Below are 19,138 nucleotides of genomic sequence, written 5' to 3' on the forward strand. Positions count from 1 at the left end.
TGGGACAATTGTTGAAAATCAGTTGGCCATAAATATATGTGTTTATTTTTACTTTCTCCAAAATTGGGAAGTGAGAGTCCTGTTTTGTATTTTTCAAGATTACTTGGCTATTCTGAGTTTCTTGAAATTCTATATAAATCTTAGAATCAGATTATTTTATCCCAGCAATGCAAGGTTGGTTTAACACCTAAAAATGAATTAATGTAATGTGTCGTATCAGTATAATTAAAAACAAGAAATCACAGGATCATCTCAATAGACTCAGAAAAAGCATCTGAAAAAAATACTACATTCCATCATTTTTAAAAAGATTTATTTATTTATTTGAAAGAGAGAGCAAGAGCGAGAGCACACATAAGCAGGGGGAGAGGCAGAGGGAGAGGGAGAAGCAGATTCGCTGCTGAGCTGGGAGCCTGGTGTGGGGCTCCATCCTAGGACCAGGAGTGGATCCTGACCTGAGCTGAAGGCAGAGGCTTAACCATCCGAACCACCCGGACAACATTCCATTATTACAAAAACACTCAACAAAATAGGAATGGAAGGAACTTCCTTAACCTGATAAAGGTCACAGACTAAAACCCACAGCTAACATTGTGCTTAATGGTGAAAGACTGCATACTTTCCTTTTAAGATCAGGAACAAGACAAAGATGTATACTTTTGCCTCTTTAGTCCACTATTGTGCTGGAGGTTCTAGGTCAGGGAGCTGGGCAAGGGAAAGAAATAAAAGGCATCCATATCAGAAAGGAAAGGGTAAAATAATCTCTGTTTGCAGATGATATGATAAAGTACATAGAAATTCCCAAGGAATCCACCAAAAAACTGTTACAACTAATAAATGAGTTCAGCAAGGTTGCAGGATACAAGATCAAACTACAGAAATCCATTGTATATCTGTAAACTTGCTATTAACAATCAAAAAATGAAATTAAGAAACTAATTTCATTTACATAGCATGAAATGTAAAGGTAATTTCATTTACCTTTACATTTCATTTTTATTCAAAAATAACATACTACTTAGGACTAAATTTAACAAAAAGAAGTGTGAAACTTGTACTCTGAAAACTACGAAACATTGTTGGAAGAAATTAAATTGTATCTAAAGAATTGGACAAACATCCTATGATTTATTTTCTCTATAAAAGTTTTGATGTATTGAAGTTTTACCCTTTATGGTTATAAAATCTATACTTTTTTTTTATAAAGATTTTTTAAAAAATATTTTATTTATTTATTTGACAGATCACAAGTAGGCTGAGAGGCAGGCAGAGAGAGGAGAAAGCAGGCTCCCTGATGAGCAGAGAGCCCGATGTGGGGCTCGATCCCAGGACCCTGGGATCATGACCTGAGCGAAGGCAGAGGCTTTAACCCACTGAGCCACCCAGGCGCCCCTACAAAGATTTATTTATTATGGCACAGGACTGGTTCAGGCCTGGAGTCAGGGAAGAGGAGAAGGGGGCAGAGAAGCTGGAGGACAAGGAGAACCTGGCTTCCCCACCATCCACCCCCTTCTCCCCGCCAGGATGTATACTAGGCACTTTGCTGGCATCAAAGCACAAACAAAACGCAACAAAGAAGCCTCTGCTAGTCCATTTTCCAGGCACCCAGGTTGGGGAGCAGGGGTGATAGGGGAAGATTTCCAAAATGTTGAGTTTGAGTTTGAGGAGAAGGATGCTTGGGCCCTGGTAGAAGCCAGAGAGGGGTGATAACTTGAAATCCCGCATAGGGGAGGGGGTGGAGAAGGATCTAAGGGCACCTACAGGTTCTCAGTTCCCTCTTTCTCCAGATCTTAGGGTCCTGCCCTGTGGGTTTCTTGTGTCCAGGAGAAGGGTCTGGAGAGTAGAATTGTGAAGGATAAACCTTTGCCCCCCCTTACTGGACTAGCCAGTGCAAACTCTCTCACATCCCACCTCCCTCTGGGTAAATGGGGGAATGACGGGCAGGGGTAGGCATCAGGCAGCAAGTGCCCAGGTACTCTGGGCATCAGCCAAAGGTGAGCAGACAAGAAACACAGAGCAGCCCTAAGTCTTCTAGAAGTCAGAAGCCACAGCCCTAGCGAGTGAGGGGGAAGGGAATAGAATAGGGTGGGGACAGACTTCCTTCTGAGCTACGCAAGGCCAGGTGCCTCTGCACCTGGCTCAGGTGGGTGGGGCGCTGTGGTCCCTCCCCAGGCTCATTTGGTGCCAAGTCTTCCACTTGTTCCTTGGAGCTTCTGTCTCTCTGGGGTTTATCCAGAGGAGGTGGGCCCTCCCAGGGTCGTTCCAGACTCTGGCTACAAGCTGTCTTCCGCCCAGCTGACCCCTGCTGTTCTGCAGGACTTCCGCCTGGCTGCCCTCCTCCTCCTTTTCCTCTCCCAGTCTTGTTACTTCTAAGCCCCTGACTACTTTTTTCATTAGTGAAAATCATATGTCACGTACCACCTCTCTTTTCATGCAAAGTAGACTAGAAATTCTTCCCTCAGGGAAAACTTACTGTTTTCATTATCAGGAACCCCAAAAAGGAGTTTTTATATTGCAGTACCCTAGCTGATGGAGGTGAGAACTATGCTTATTTTTTTTTCCCCACTCTAAGTGAACTATTCATAGAGCAATCCCTTGTGTGACTATAGACTTGGGTTAATGGAGGGTCAACAAATGGCTCAATGAAGTAAGCTGGGGTGTATGTCACTGCTCATGTAATTTGCTCGTGTTTTGGATCCCAGTTGGGATCAGTTTCATAAATAACGACTTTCTCTTGATAGATTCATTCATTGCTCCAGTGCATGTTGAGTTGATTGCTGGGTATCAGGCAAATAAACCCGGCAACGTGGAGCTTACATTCTAGCTGGGGAGAAACCAACAACCACCAAAAAACAAAACAAAAAAACAAGATAAATCCCCCCCAAACCACAGAATGTTAGATGATGAAGACAACAATTGATCCATGCTGTTATTTGTGTAGGCAGAGGGAAGTTCAAAGATTCTAGGACGGGAGCTTCTTGTGCGTTTGAAGTTTAACAAGGTTGCCAGTAGGGCCGGAGTGGAGAGAGGCGGGACAGGAAAAGACGAGGTAAAGGAGACGGTGTTGCTCAAACAGTTGCTCGGGTCGGTCTTGTGAGCCGGGAACCTTGAAACAGAGGACAGTAGTAGGATGAAGGCCTTAAAGCAGGTGCCACTGCATGCGAGAGAAGGAAGCAGTAGTGTGTTCAGGGATTGGATAGTGGGTCCAGATAATGCCGCTACTCAGGAGGAGGATTCAGGGATCCCTTTTCTCTTGAAACCACGTGGAAAGAGGAAAATGTAAGTCTGCGCTTTTAGTGGGAGAGGGTCGTGGGATTCCTCACTTGATGACTTTATTTTCTCCAGGAAGGAGACAAGATAGTTGCTAATAATGATCATTTATCTTCTAATTTCCATTTGTGTGTCAGTCATTCCTCTTTCATGTCTTCTTACACTGGTCAGTTTAAGACTTCCAGAATCGTGTTTTTGAAACTCGTTCTGGTAAAAATGCCTCCTGTGTTAAATGATGCATACATTATTTACTATTTGTTTTTCCTGGTGAAGAACTATTTTATTCCTAACTTTAAAATATTCCTAATTTTAAAAATATTTTAAAACAGGGCACCCGGGTGGCTCAGTCAGTTAAGACCTGCCTTCGGCTCAGTCATGATCCCAGGGTCCTGGGATCGAATTCCGAGTTGGACTCCCTGCTCAGTGGGGAGCCTGCTTTTCCCTCTTCTGCTCCCCTTACTCTTTCTTTCTGTCAAATAAATAAAATAAAATAGTCTTAAAAATTAAAATAAAAAAAATTAAAATAATCTTTAAAAAATTAAAATAAAAAAATTAAAATCTAACAAGTAGAGGGGTGCCTGGTTGGCTAAGTTGGTTAAGTGTTTGCTTTCAGCTCAGGTCATGATCCGAGGGGCCTGGGATTGAGCTCGGTGTTGGACCCCCTGCTCAGCAGGGGGTTTGCTCCTCCCCTCCTTCCTGCTCATGTTCTCTCTTGCTATCTCTGTCTCCCTCAAATAAATAACAAAATATTTTTAAAAACCCTAATAAATAAATATATAATTTTAATGAGTGGCATTTTGACATTTATTGAAATGATCATTTAAAAACTTTTTGATAGGATCACCTTTACCTTTATAGATTTCTCATTTAAGCATCCTTGCATTCCTAAAATATACTTGATTTTAGGAACTTACTCTTTTACTGTACTCTTAATGTAATTCCACTGATTTATCTAGGTCATATAGATACATGTATATTGAATGTTACGTTACATTCTTCATATGTACATCACTGTCACGTTATTGAATGAGATCGCTCCTGGTCGGCATAAAATCAGTTGAGTCGCTCTCTGTCTCTTTTCACTTTCTTCTACTAGCTTTTGAAATTCTTAAAAACCCAGTGATGCATTTTAGTTTCTGTTTCCAATTAAGGAGGGCTGCCAGCCTGGATTTTTACAAAGGGTTATGTGTTAGAGAGAAAGGGCTAGGGGTTCAGAGACAGCAGCTGTGGGCAGTAAGAGCCTGGAAGAGGTAGACTGGAGGCTGTGGTTGTCGTGGGCCCAGAGGCATGGCACGTCAGAGCATTTAGGGAATATTCAAAACCATGTGGATACTTCCTATTCTTTGTTTTGTTTTGAGAGAGAGTGAGGGAGGGAGCATGGGGGTGAGAGGTGAAAGGTGAGGAGAGGGGAGGGACAGAGGGAAAGAGAGAGAGAGAGAATCTTAAGCAGGCTCCATACCCAGTGTGGAGCCCGAAATAGGGATTGACCTCACAGTCTTGAGATCATGACCTGAGCCGAAATCAAGAGTTGGACGCTTAACCGACTGAGCCACCTAGGTGCCCCAATACTTACCATTCTAATACAAAGATTTTCCTGTTACAATTCTAAGAAACTCTTATGAAAGTATTGCTAAGCCCCAGGACAGCTACTATTTAGAAAGCCACAGTACTGAGTAGTTGCCCTATTTTCGAGCATCAGGTATGTATCAGCACTAGGCAGGAACCTTCTGAGATAGATGTTTCGATTCCCATTTCCGAAACAGAGCCCCAGCAAGGGTAAGCAATGTGTCAGAGGCCACACTGTTGGTCGGAGTAGGGGTTGTTACTAGTAACTTTCTGACACTGATTATATTGGGTCTTAAAAATAGGAAGCTCTAACTTCTTGCTTTATTTTTTTAATTATTTTAAAAATATATTTTTTAATTAAACAAACTGTACACCCAACATGGGGCTCGAACTCACAACCATGAAATCGAGAGTCCTAGGCTCTACCAGCTGAGCTCGCTGGGCGCCCCTTGAACTGCTTTATATTTGCAGGACACACTTTCTCTTCTCACTAGGCTATTGTTTATGTAAGGGAGCATCAGTATGTGAATAGTAAATACAGAAATGATTTGGCTAATTCATAATTCTCATTTACTTTGCAGCATCACGCTCGTTTACTAATATTTAACTGCTTGTCTCCATCTGCTGCTGTATTAGTTACTAAGTGAAGCCAAGAAATTAATTATAGACCCTAAGTCTTATTCTGTATAATTTGTTGGTTTGGGTTTTTTTTTTTTATAGATTTTTATTTATTTATTTGACAGAGAACACAAGTAGGCAGAGAGGCAGGCAGAGAGAGAGAGAGAGAGAGGAGGAAGCAGGCTCCCTGCTTGAGCAGAGAGCCCTATGCGGGGCTCTGAGCTGAAGGCAGAGGCTTAACCCACTGAGCCACCCAGGCACCCCTCTGTATAATTTGTTTTAGGAAATTTAGGACTTAGTACAAGAGAGCATTCCATAAACATCACACAGTGTTGTGGGGAGGGTGAGAAAAATCAGCATCTCTGTGATTTTATTAAACGTAAAAGTTTTCATTAAAGATCATGGTAATTTGGATTTAGAGACAGGGATTTCTGAAGGTTTTGCTTGAAAGGACAAGAGCTGGACAAAACCCCGATGAGATGTTGGGTCCAGACTATGGTATCAAGAGCGAGGGAGTTGATAGAGGGTCTTGGTAAAACAAGGAACAGTTCACCGCCTTTGGGCATCCAGGGCCATGTTGTAACTGGCTTGTACTGGCTTCTGAGACCCAGTAATGCAACCCTCTTCTCATCTCTGTATTCCCTGACCTCATGGTGGTTGCCTGAAATTGGTCACGGTGGGAATATTTACGGTGTGGAAATAGGCACATGCTGCAAACCAGGACTTTTGTGAAACATTTGCCAGCACACCGCTGGTTTGCTTCTCCTCAATACCTAGTCTCACCGTTACTGGTTCAGTGACATCGCAAACTGAGAAAGCAAATGGGTCTGGGTATAATATTTTTGCTGAACTACTGAGTATGTTGAAAGTGTCACTACTTCAAGAAACGATCTATTTGGAGTTTGAAATACCACCTGAAGGATTGAATCTGTCACTCCTTGCATTAAAAGTTACTGTTAAGAACTTAAGACAGTAAAGCCTGTAGGTCATGGTTCAGGATAAATGGTTTTGTCTCCTAGAGAACTTCTCTACGTTAAAATACTTCTCTAAACACTATTATATTGCCTCATGCTCTTTTATTTCAATGTCATTTGTGTAAGAAAGAAAGATATTACAAATTAGAGCTTTCAAAATGGATAAATTAAAGTTAATTGTTCACATTACAGAAGTAGTCTTTTTTTTGGTGAAAGATTTCCTTGGCATTTCCTCCTTACATGCATGTCAAATATATTATTACTTCATCAAAATTTGATTTACCGCCTTTGTGTTACACTTACTGCACAGTGTAACATGTCCATATTTCAAAAATTGCATGAGATGTAGTTTATTAGAAAATTATTACTATTCAGTGTTTGGGGTGCTTGAGTTGTGTTAAGTGACCATTTGAACAAAGATGTTCAGTAACAGAATAACAGAAGTCAGAACACCTGTTTCTGAGGCACCAGAGAATCCACAGGGTGAGGTGGGGACAGAGTCCAGGTGGCGGGTCTGAGAGGCAGCAGGACGACTTGTGAAGGCGACAGATGAGCATGTTCTAAGTGAGGGGCTGCATGCTGGGGTCTCTTCGGGGCAGCTGTGAGAGGATCGTGAGTCCAGGTGGGGCCGAGCCAGAGTGTTTTTGAGGAGACTGCTTCTTCCCACCAGAGTCAGGGCATAGTTAATTCTAGAGAGAAATGTCACCTTCTCACAGGTGAGCTATTTTAAAGAAATGTGCAGGTTACCTAGATTTGAAATCCTGAAGTATGTACAAAGACCAGGACTTATTTTCTAGTTTCATAAACTATATTGATGCATACTTAGTGGAAACATTCAAGTATTTCTTGAATAACAACATTGAAGATATTTTAAAACGGACACGTCTTATTTGTTTTGTATTTAAATCTCTGAATTTAATTAAAACTAATATTTTAGAATAAGATAGTCTGTTTTTGCAGAGGATTAAATGTTTATTTTCTTTTCATTGTAACAAGTTAACCTCATGTGAAAACAAATGTAATTCTGAAAACATTCTTTCTTGACCACAGCTTTGACCTTGTTCTGCTTCAGTGCTGCTTTCCTACTGCTTTCCTTCTACAGTGCGGGTTGCCATATAAAGTGCAGATTCATGTTTAAAGTCCCTTGAGTATAGCTCTTCTTTAAGTTTAATGTTCATAAGATTCCTGAGGATCTCTGAGTGTTACCCTGAAGAGTTCTGATTCAGTAGGTCTGGGGCGAAAGCCCTAGGAGATAGCTGCTGTTCTTTGAGAAAACTTTGGGAAACGTTCATAGCAGTTTCATCTAATTCTTTTCTTGTTTTCTTTTTCTAGATAGCTTTCCTTCTTCCTTTTAATGGCTCCTTTTTTGAGATTATTACCTATTACTCTTTTAAAAATTGTCTAAATGTTTGGTTATGGGGTCTTTAGGCAGGTCTAGGCACTCACTGCGTTCGGAACTGTGTTCTCCTGCGGGCAGACATCTAGCTCAGACACCAGCACATCTGGCTGCGGTATTTGAAGAGCGCGAAGATATTTTCTTTCCAGCTTTATCTTGATGTAATTGACATATAACACTGTGTAAGCTTAAGGTGTATGATGTAGTGACGTGATATATGTGTATCTGAAGATTTTTGTAGACTGTCAGAGATCGAGATTCTAATAACGTCTGATTTTGTTGTTACATGACTAACCTACCTTCCAGGTGTAAATATACAGAGAAAAAAAAAATCCAAGTGAAATCTCTCTCTCGCTCTCTCTCTCTCTCTCTCTCTTTTTTTTGGGGGGGGGGAAGATTTTATTTATTTATTTGTCAGAGAGAGAGAAAGCGCGAGAGCGAGCGAGCACAGGCAGACAGAGAGGCAGGCAGAGGCAGAGGGAGAAGCAGGCTCCCTGCCGAGCAAGGAGCCTGATGTGGATTCGATCCCAGAATGCTGGGATCATGACCTGAGCCGAAGGCAGCTGCTTAACCGACTGAGCCACCCAGGCATCCCCCAAGTGAAATCTCTTTAACAGTAAGTGCGTATCCACTCATCCATTAAAAATGGGGTCTTCCATGCTGCCTTGGTGATCACAGCTTTGTAGTAAAGCTTGAAATCAGGTAACGTGCTTTATTTTTGTTTTGCAACATTTCCTTAATGATTCGGGGTCTCTTCTGATTCCATACAAATTTTAGGATTATTTGCTCCAGCTCTTTGATGAATACCTGTGGAATTTTGATCGGAATAGCATTACAAGTATAGATTGCTCTAGGCAGTATAGACATTTTAACAATGTTTATTCTCCCGATCTAAAAGCATGGAATGGTCTTCCATCTTTTTGTGTCTTCTTCAATTTCTTTCATGAGTGTTCTGTAGTTCCTTGAGTATAGATCCTTTACCTCTCTGGTTAGGTTTATTCCCAGGTATCTTATGGTTCTTGATGCTATAGTAAATGGAATCGATTCGCCAAACTGTGGAAAGAACCAAGATGCCCTTCAACGGACGAATGGATAAGGAAGATGTGGTCCATATACACTATGGAGTATTATGCCTCCATCAGAAAGGATGAATACCCAACTTTTGTAGCAACATGGACGGGGCTGGAAGAGATTATGCTGAGTGAAATAAGTCAAGCAGAGAGAGTCAATTATCATATGGTTTCACTTATTTGTGGAGCATAACAAATAGCATGGAGGACATGGGGAGTTAGAGAGAAGGGGGTAGGGGTAAATTGGAGGGGGAAGTGAATCATGAGAGACTATGGACTCTGAAAAACAATCTGAGGGGTTTGAATTGGCGGGTGTGTGGGAGGTTGGGGTACCAGGTTGGTGGGTATTATAGAGGGCACGGATTGCATGGAGCACTGGGTGTGGTGAAAAAATAATGATACTGTTATGCTGAAAATAAATAAATGGAAAAAAAAAGAAAAAAAGATAAAAGTAAAAAAAAAAAAATGGGTCTTCCTTGATTTCTGGTAAGCCCAGGAAGTCTCACTGATACCTTGGGATGTCACATGGTTATCAAGCACAGATTTAATTCTGGGCAGTATAACTATCAAAAATACATTGGGATCTGTTTGCTGGGGTTTTGGGCAATGGGGATATTGGGTTTTCTAAGAAGTTTGAGGATCACTAGCATAGAAGGGATTAAAGGGATGGTTTTTCCTGGGAGATGCTTCAGGTCATTATTCCATGAGTATGGGACAAAATGTAATAAATAAAGGAACTCTCAAAGGTCCTAGATAGAATAATATTCTTGTTAAATGGATAGAGATGTTGAGACTGTATATATGTATTAAGGTAATACTTTGTCCAAATGTTCCCACTTTTATAATCTATTTCATGGATAGCTCAAATGGCTTTCAAGATTCTTATAAGCCTTATTTTTGAGGGAAAAAAATGTAGTTTGTGCACTTTCATCCAGACCTACTTTAAATCTGGTTGGTTGCATGTTTCAGGTTATTGTATAACTCAAGAAATTTAACTTGTTTTCATTTTATGCTTGGCTATCAGGATCCTACATTCAATTACTGATTATATTCACTTTTCTCCCCACCCCCCAACTTCTTTTTGCTGACAATACTCTAAAACTGTTATTTTTACCAATTTTTCTTTTGTTGTCCTTTTTTCTTAGCTTAAATAGAAGCTACCCATTGATTAATACACTTAGACTTTCTAGTTCTCAGTTATATATCTGCCATTTACAAAGTCCACAGCAATTTTTGCTCAACTCTCAAAATTTTGAGAAAAGTCAAAGAACTATTCTAAGCAAACCTGACTTAAATTTTATTTCTTCACAGGCAGGTGGCTGCCCTTTAATGCCATGTTTATTTCCATTTAGGAAGGAAATGATTAAATTAAAGGTATTGCGTTTCTCTTGAAAAGAAATGAAGAAACATGTATTTCAGTAGAATTCTAGCCCAATTTGTGGGGTTAAGGTGACTATTGAGTTGGCAATAATTTGTTGTTTTTAAGGTCTGCTTGTCTTTATTTTATTTTAATCAATTGATTAATTATAAATAGGCTCCATGCCCAGTGTGGAGCCCGAAGTGGGACTTGAGTTCACAACCCTGAGATCAAGATCTGAACTGAGATCAAGAGTCGGACACTTAACTGACTGAGACACCCAGGCGCCCCATCTATTCTATTTTAAAAGAAAGCATTGAGGCTTTTATCGGCCTCAAGTTTCTAAGCCAAAAATTATAGTTATCTGACCTTTTGCTGCATCTAATGTCTTCCAGAATTATGTCAGCTTAAAGAGACCAAATGGAAGGGTGATAACAAATTTCTTCCTCTTGGGACTTCTCTTTCCTTCTCTAAACCTTGTTCTCCCAGTTTTAAAATTGGATTGTCTGGGAATAATTGATTTTGAAGAAGATGAAAAGATACCCTGTATAGTTGTTAATATCTGTTTAAATCTGAGAGGGGGAGGTGTGATTTTTATTGTATAAAAATGAATAGACTTATTTTACATCATGCCTATGACTAATAGTAATTATTACTTACCTCCTCCTTCCTACTCTCATTGTTTCTACTTGGGCTTCTAACAATAGAAATTGTAGATCACGGATGTCCCTGTATTTGCATTTGTTGGATGAGTTGTCGTCGTCCGGAAATCATTTTCTTTGCCTTCTCCTCCTCTGTGGGTCATGCCTAATCTTCCCCAGGGCCACAACCTGCATCCTCCTGCCTGTGACACATCCTGTCCGCGGTCACTTGGCCAGGGGCCAGGGTGCATCATAGCATCTGTGGAATCATACGGCCTACAGACTTAAGAAGTTGGTTGTTCTGTTGTCTGAACAGCATAGAGTAGACCATCGCTGAGCTACAAGATAGTTTTGTAGTAACTGAATGTGTTTATTTGGCCAAGTGAGCTAAATTCACATTAAGTACTTTTAAAGTGATTGTGTTAGTTTGATACGAAATAATATCCTCCAAGCCTGATGGAATTTCTTCTTATTATTTTCCCAAAGTGTATTTGTTTGGTAAATTTTTATCTTCATGCTTTTGCATTCACTCATCTCTTCATTAAGTAGATGTTAAATGCCCACAAGGGTACCACACAACAGAGAAGTTGCCAGTATGTGTCCTGTATACCGTGTTCCTTCACCTGTCTTCGTGTTACTATTGCTTTGGCTAATATTTAAAGAGACCTCTTTTTTTTTTTTTTTTTTAACCTCTACATACGTGACAGAAGCTATGTGGATGGAATTGCCTCTCTCGCTGGACTTCGGTTTTTAGAGTTCCATTATATAGGAATTTGGAATCATGCAATACTTTGTAAGTATTAGGGCTTAGCAGCACATACTTCTGTAAGGCATGTCAAAAGCAAGTTGAGTCTCTATCCTGCGGAGGGTCTCGAACCTAAGGCATGTCAACCGTGATTTCCATTATGAATATGCATTTACTCTTGTTCGTCTCACTCCTCATCAGAACCCTTTTTCTTGAAATGTGCATGATATATCTGACTCTCCATCACTGTCTTAATATTTCATTTTTCTAATTTTCTGTGTACATGTCTGCCAGTGTTCGTATTAGTGTCATGCAGGCTTTTCCTTGACTGAGTATAAGTGCAGGGTTCAGAATAAACATCAACATACTTAAATATAAAGCAGGTCTGTTTTGATTTGCAAGGTTGGTGTGATCTTGAGATGTTGCCTGACTTGTTTATTATCTAAAATATTACTAGGCTTGGAGCGCCTGGATGGCTCAGTTGGTTGAGTGTCTGCCTTTGGCTCAGGTCATGACTTTAGGGTTCTGGTACGGAGCCCCCATGTCGGGAGCCTGCTTCTCCCTCTCCCTCTCCCACCCCTCCTGCTGTGCTCTTTCTCTCTTGGTCAAATACATGAATAAAATCTTTTTAAAAAGAAAGTATGGCTGGCCTTTTAAGTAAATCTTTTAATTATTTTGTATCTATGCTATTGAGATTGTTAAAGTTGGGTATTCAGAAAAGTACATATGTAAATAACACCTATTCAACAGCTTACTGAGCCCCCTCCTTCTGATATGAGAAGGTTACTGAAAGGTATACAAAGATATATATACGAGACACAGTCCCTGCATTAAACAGGTGATGCTGAATGTCCAATAGCTGAGAATATCCACGCCCAGAAATAATTCCTGGATAGTATAACAGCAGAGAGTAAAACTATGGGAGTCATTTGAAGGGATTATCACACTGAGGGAAGTATACATACTTGAACCGCCAAATGAATGAGAATAATGAAGGTGGATGTTCAGAGGTTGGTCCTGGAGGATACTCTGCAGGGGAAGAGTAACATTGTGTGTCCCCTATACTTCAATTTAAAAGAAGAATAAAAAAATAAAATGCATCAAAGTGATCACTAAATGATTATACTTTCATAAAGTCCTGACATATTATTTTCATTTATTTTTAAGATTTTATTTATTTATTTGACAGAGTGAGAGATCGAGAGAGCGAGCGAGTGAGCACAAGCAGGGGGAGTAGCAGAGAGAGAGGGAGAAAGCAGACTCCTTCCGGGGCAGGGAGTCCAATGCGGGGCTCGATCCTAGGACCCTGGGATCGTGACCTGAGCTGAAGGCAGACACTGCACTGACTGAGCCACCCAGCTGCCCCTGTTACATTAATTTAATATAAACATATAGCTATAAAATTTTCCGTGTGTTAAAAAAAAATTCTTGTCTGCTAATTCCATCCTCTTTGTAGTTTTTGTGTCTGTTCTTGCTGAATGATTCTTATTCTGTTATGGCTCCTACCGTAACTGAATACTGGCCATTGTGAATTTTATGTTGTGCTGGATTTTGTTTTAATAATCTTGGCCTTTGTCCTGATCTGCGATAAATTAATAGATGTCAGTTTGATCTCTTTGAGGCTTGCTTTCAAAATTTATTGCGATGGCTCGAGAGCAGCCTTTGGTCAAAGGCACATTTGATTTCTTTAGTGACTCTACTTGAAGTCTCAGGTATTAGTAAGTATTTCCATTCTGGATTCTTGGACCACCAACTATTCCAAGCCTGTTGTGAGTTGACATTGTTCCTCCTCCTCCTTTCTGGTGGTGCTTTCTCCAGCCTCGGCAGTGTCCTTCCATGCATTAATCTCTGTACAATTCCCTTTTCTTCAATACTTGAAGAATATTGCTACACTAAATTCTACCTGCCTTGGCTTCCTGGAACTCTGCATTCTGTCCCTTCATCTTAGTGAGGTTGTAGAGGTTTGTATGGATTCTGCCTTCCTGGGCTGCAGCTTTGACATCTTTTCTAACTATCTTGCACTGCCTGTTGTTCAGTGTAAGAACACTCTTCTTTTGTGTATTGGGTCCTATTTTCTAATTTTTTAAGGTGGGAAGGTAAGTCTGATTCCTGATACTTTATTATGGCTGGGAGTGGAGGTAAGACTCAGTTAACCTTTTACTCCGATTGTTAATGATCAACATTAGAATCACATTGGTTTTCACTGCTTATGAAAACATTTCCTGGGTTTTGGTCATTGGTTTATGTCTTTGAGGGGATGAAAAAAACCTTACAATTATACCTCCCAGAAAAAGAGTTTACCTTACCCAGAAAAAGAGTTTCTTTCACATCTCTCTCCTCTGTGTAATATGTCTTCCACTTAAAGGAGCTACCAAAAAAATACAGAATACCAGATGAGTAAGGAATTTTTTTTTCAAGTTAAAACCACCAGATTTGCTAAAATCTTGATGGTGCCTCCTAGCTACTATAGGGGTGTGAAATTCAGATATTTTTACATAACGGAGGGAAGCTACCTGGCTGCAAACAAGTTGATGGGACTTGGGTTTGAAGTTGTCACATTTAGAGCTCAACCTGATATGACAATGATATGACAGTGTCACCATATTAGTGGTCACCATCAATATGGCCTCTTCTTAAGAAGAGTCTTAGAAAGAATTTTGTCGGGACTGTGTATTGGTGCTTGCTTTTGCTTACTACATCAATTCCTGGCTGTTGCAAAAGAAAATCTCAATGTTGGTCTTAGAAGGAATAATATCAGGGATAATAAGGAAGTGAAATTCATGAGGCCATCTTCTCGTTGTGAGAATTATTTATGTAGCTAAAATAGGTGGCTTGGCTTCAATTATTCTAACTGGTGGAAGTTATATGTTTGATGATGCCAAGTCTGAGAACCTCACAAAGATAGTTATTTAAAGGTGTAAACACATTACAGAAGTGTGGATTCAGATCTTTAATTTTAAGTTAAAATTAAATGACCCTAACTAAATGTCTCTAAGTAAATAACCAACGAAGGGGTTATTGGGTGACCAAAGAAGCCAATGGATAGCCATTTAGACTTCATGAGAGCCGTCTTGTGTAGGCTGTTGATACCTGTATATTTCCATGGAATCGAGGGAGACTAGTGGAGCTGTGCCTAGCTAATGATGATTGATAAACATCCTTTTCCTGCTGACTTGCTTTTGGGTGGGCAGTAAGGTATTTGTGAAGTTGTGGTAAGTGTGTGTGTGAATATGTTCAGTACTATGAAGTATCCATTTCCATTTCCATTTCAGTTGGTGGCAGTGGTGGGATCACCATGCAATGACATTTATCAGAAGTGAGACAGAGGAGTAGGGCGCAGCTGTTACTCTGATGGCAGCATGGAGGTAGACCCGGTGGGGCTTGTGGTTCCTGTTGATCAGGCGGCTGCATTTGGCCTGAGGCTTCATTTCTTCTCATTATGCCTCTAGCTTTATCATGAGCTTCATTAGATTTTTAATCTAAAGGGTGAGTGTGTGTGTGTGTGTCCACTATACTGTCCTTAGGTTAATTTTTTCTAGTAGGTTTTGTGTGTATGGATGTTAGGGAAAAGGATGTGTATTATCCATCAAGACTTCTAATTTGATTGGGCTTAGATATTTTTCAGAAGCATTACTCATATGTGAATGTTTTTAATTTCATAATAGGCTGAGAAAAATCAGTATTTCACAGTAAATAATGAACACTTTTGACTTTACTTTCAAATGATTATGGATAATAATTTCAAGTATATTAATAATAATAAGTTTCCTTAGGTATCTGTGCAGAATTTTTAGGGCTTTTTTAAGATATGAAGTAGTTAAGTAAATTAAATTTGTTTCCTTTGGCCCCAACCTACCATATCTATATTCATTTTTACTCTATGCACTATCTCATCTCTCCCAGGCTCCTGAGTTTTCGTGTATTCTGAATACCTGGAGAGCCTTTCCAAGAGCATCTAATAAGTTCATTTATACTCTCATACAAGTAACTGATACAATTTGAAGTGTTAATATCCCAAAGGCCTTTGAACTTTAACAAAAAAAATGAGAAGCCTTACTTACAAAAATTAATCTTTATTAGTGGGGTTTTCTTTTGGGAAGGGGATGGTTTTTATTTGTTTATTTTTAATCTGAAGAGTCTTTTTCCAAGCTCTTAAAATCATACCACCTAGGTGGCTATGGCTCTGCTTCTACCCAGAGTTAGCACCTTAATGTAATTCCATCTCCAGTAAGTTCAGAGTTCTTCATAAATTATTACTAACCTTTTAAACACTCTATTTGTAGTGAACAGACAGCATTTCAATCTGTTGACAGCTGATGAAACAAATACAACATTTTAGAGAAACAAAATAATGTCCTTGAAAACACTTTGAAAAGTGTTCATGCATTATACAAGCAAGTTTTTATTGGTAAGTTGCTGAAGATCTGACAATTTAAGCAACCTCACTAAATTTTTAATGAAGGTACTAATTTATAATGGATAAGGAAAGTAGGAGAAGTTAATACTGATATGTTCTAAGAATGAGCTGGGTTAAGAACCATGGTATTTCTTAACTCTAGTGCCTAAGTCAGACAGTCTTTATTTTTTCGGGTTCTGGTGTTTGGGCACGGAAGGGAATGTAACGGACTGCCAAATGGCTAATGCCAGGTTGAGAATATATAGGCTCACATCTGAAGGAGCTTCTCACTGATCTTATCGCTTTTGGAAAAAGGAAAGCAGCTCTTCACTGATAACACGGGTAATTGAAAGAAGTGCTGCCAAGGGAAACAGCTACTACTTCTCGCTGGTTCTGCTGGAACCCCTGTTAACATACTTCCTCCAACAGATGAGTTTCCTGATGGAGCCGAATTCCTAAATGATAATCTAACCAAAATGCTAAGTGACTCGTGTGGTTAAAACAGAATCCAGATAGAGGAAGCACTAAGGTCAAGATTTGTAAACTACAACTAAATTATGAAAACTATTCTGCTTCCTAGTATTCACGCATTTAAGAGGTCTGCAAAAAATGCAGTCTTATGTGACTTCCTCAGTTATGTAATTTGTTTAGATATATTGGTTAGGAGCTGAAAATAGAGCTACCTCGGACTTTTCTATTTTTATATTAAAGAGAGTATTCTTATCTGTTGTGATATTTTTCATAAGGGAAGAGTTTATAAAAACCAAATCGTGTTGTTTTTTTTTTTAATTGTAGGGAAACTTCAAGAATTTATTGATTTTATGAAATAAATAGTCGTACCATTCTTACAGTGTTATTAATATGGGAAATTATAGAATATATTAATTTATATTTTAACTTTTTTTAAAATGAATATATATTAAATATTTTCAGCAAAATATTGCTAACTGTACCAGTAATGGAAGCACGTTAGCTCATGTTAAGTTTTCCCTAGGTGGATGTGTGAATAGAAATGTTCGATATGGGCTCTCCATCCAGGGACAAAGATCAATAGTTTGCTAAAGGTGGGAAAGGGAGAGTGGGACTACCAGTGCAGGAATAAGGAGGGGTGGCAATTAAGTACATGAAAATAAGTTCAACATCATTTGTCAGTAGAGGAGTGCAAATTAAAACCGTAACAAGATAATATACCTATTAGAATGCCTAAAATCAGAAGGATTGTCTGTACAAAGTGTTGATTAGGACGTAGAGGAACTAGAACGCTCATACACTGCTGACGTCTAATGTAAAGTGGCACACCACTTTTGGAACTTTCTTAAAAAATGGAACATACACCTATCATGTAACTAGCCAATCTACTCTCAGGGATTCACCCAAGAGAATTTGGTGCATTTGTCTTCTCAGAGAGGTGTGCACAAATAATCAAAAACTGGAAACAGCACATGTGGTCATCAGTGGGCAGAATGGATAAAGACATCGTGGAACCTTCATGCAAATGGAATACAGAATAGTTATAAAAGGCACGAATAACATGGATGAACTTCAGAAGAATTATGCAGAGTGAAGAAAGCCAGACAAAAGGAGCGCGTGTCAAATTCATTTAAAATTTCTAGAAAACGGAAACTAATCTGTAGTGGCCGAAAGCACATCAGTGTTTTGAGGGTAGGGCGGAGAGTGGCAGGAGGAAGGATTCCATAGTGACATGCGGAGACTTCTCGGTAGTGATGGGTGTGCTCTTGATCACAGTGATGGGTTCCCAGGGTATGCCAGTGTCAGAACATTGCACGATGTTGTAAGTATGTGTGTTTTCTTGTTGTGATAGTCAGTTTTATGTGCTAAGGAATGCCCAGAGAACAGGCAGAACATCATTTTAAGGTGCGTCTGTGAGAGTGACTTCAGAAGGGACCAGCATTTGAATTGATAGACCGAGAAAGAGAATCACCCTCACAAGTGCTTGTGGGCATCATCCAAGCTCTTGAAGGCCTGAATTTTTTTTTTTTTTTAGATTTTATATATTTATTTGAGAGACAGAACACTAGAGAGAGCAAGCATGAGTGGGAGTCAGAGAGAGAGAGAGAAGCAGGCTTTTCACTGAGCAGCAAGCCCAATGCGGGACTCGATCCTAGGACCCCAGGATCATGACCTGAGCTGAAGGCAGATGCTTAACGACTGAGCCACCCAAGTGCCCTGAAGGCCTGAATTTGAATGAATGAATGAATGGCAGAGAAAGGTGGATTTGCCTTCTCTGGTTCAGCTGAAACATCCATCTTTTGCCCTTGGATATTGGTGCTTCTGGTTATCAAGCCTTTGGATTCAGATGGCGTCTTACACTATCAGTTACATGCTACCCTCCCCGCCATGGTTTTTCAGGCTTAAATGGAATTACATTACTGGTTTTCCTGAGTCCCAGATTGTAGATGGCAGATTGAGGGACTTCTTAGCCTCCACAATCATGTGAAACAATCCGTTATAATAAATCTCTATATACATGTATATACACATAAATATCTCTATCTCTGTGTCTATCCATCCATCCGTCCATCCACCCACTCACCCTCCCTACTCATTCTTTTTCATTGGAAAACCCTGAGTATACAATTGTGTGTTAATTACACCTCAGTAAAGCTGTTAAAAATACCATTTGTCCATCTACCTAATTGTGCTGAAGTTGGGACTTAGTTAAATGCAGGAACTGCTTCATATTTGGTGGTGGGGGAATGAAGTGGTGGGGTGGTGGGGGAATGAAGATGTGCCGTGCCATCCTGCTCATGCTTTAATTTTGTGCTCTCCGTTTCCCAAATAGATAGGAATGTTAGATAATAAGCTCAGTGTGTTAATCACATACACATTCACCTAGAATTAAATTCTCTTTAAGGCATTGTAAACTCTACTAACTTCATATTTGCTGAGTCCTTAGTTCAGATAATGAGACTTGGTGGTTTCTTTATCAGTTGTAATGATCCTGGTGACTGATATTCCCTCCTGTACCACTTAAAACAGGATGGTAACTTTCATAAAACTCACATTTTGATCTCAAGGCAGGGAACTACTGTGGATCTCATATCGCGACCTTTTTGATAAATGTAGGACTTGGTGCCTACAAAT

At 39.7% G+C, this 19,138-nt stretch overlaps 1 protein-coding gene across 7 annotated transcripts in view; it reads left to right on the forward strand.

Moving 5' to 3' along the window:
- DNM3 (dynamin 3) overlaps nt 1–19,138 on the forward strand; it is a 536,286-nt gene that overhangs the window by 89,655 nt on the left and 427,493 nt on the right. The gene's annotated exons all lie outside the window — the stretch shown is intronic.

This window comes from Mustela nivalis (assembly GCF_964662115.1).
Source record: "Mustela nivalis genome assembly, chromosome: 16".
In the NCBI taxonomy this organism is placed as follows: Eukaryota; Metazoa; Chordata; class Mammalia; order Carnivora; family Mustelidae; genus Mustela; species Mustela nivalis.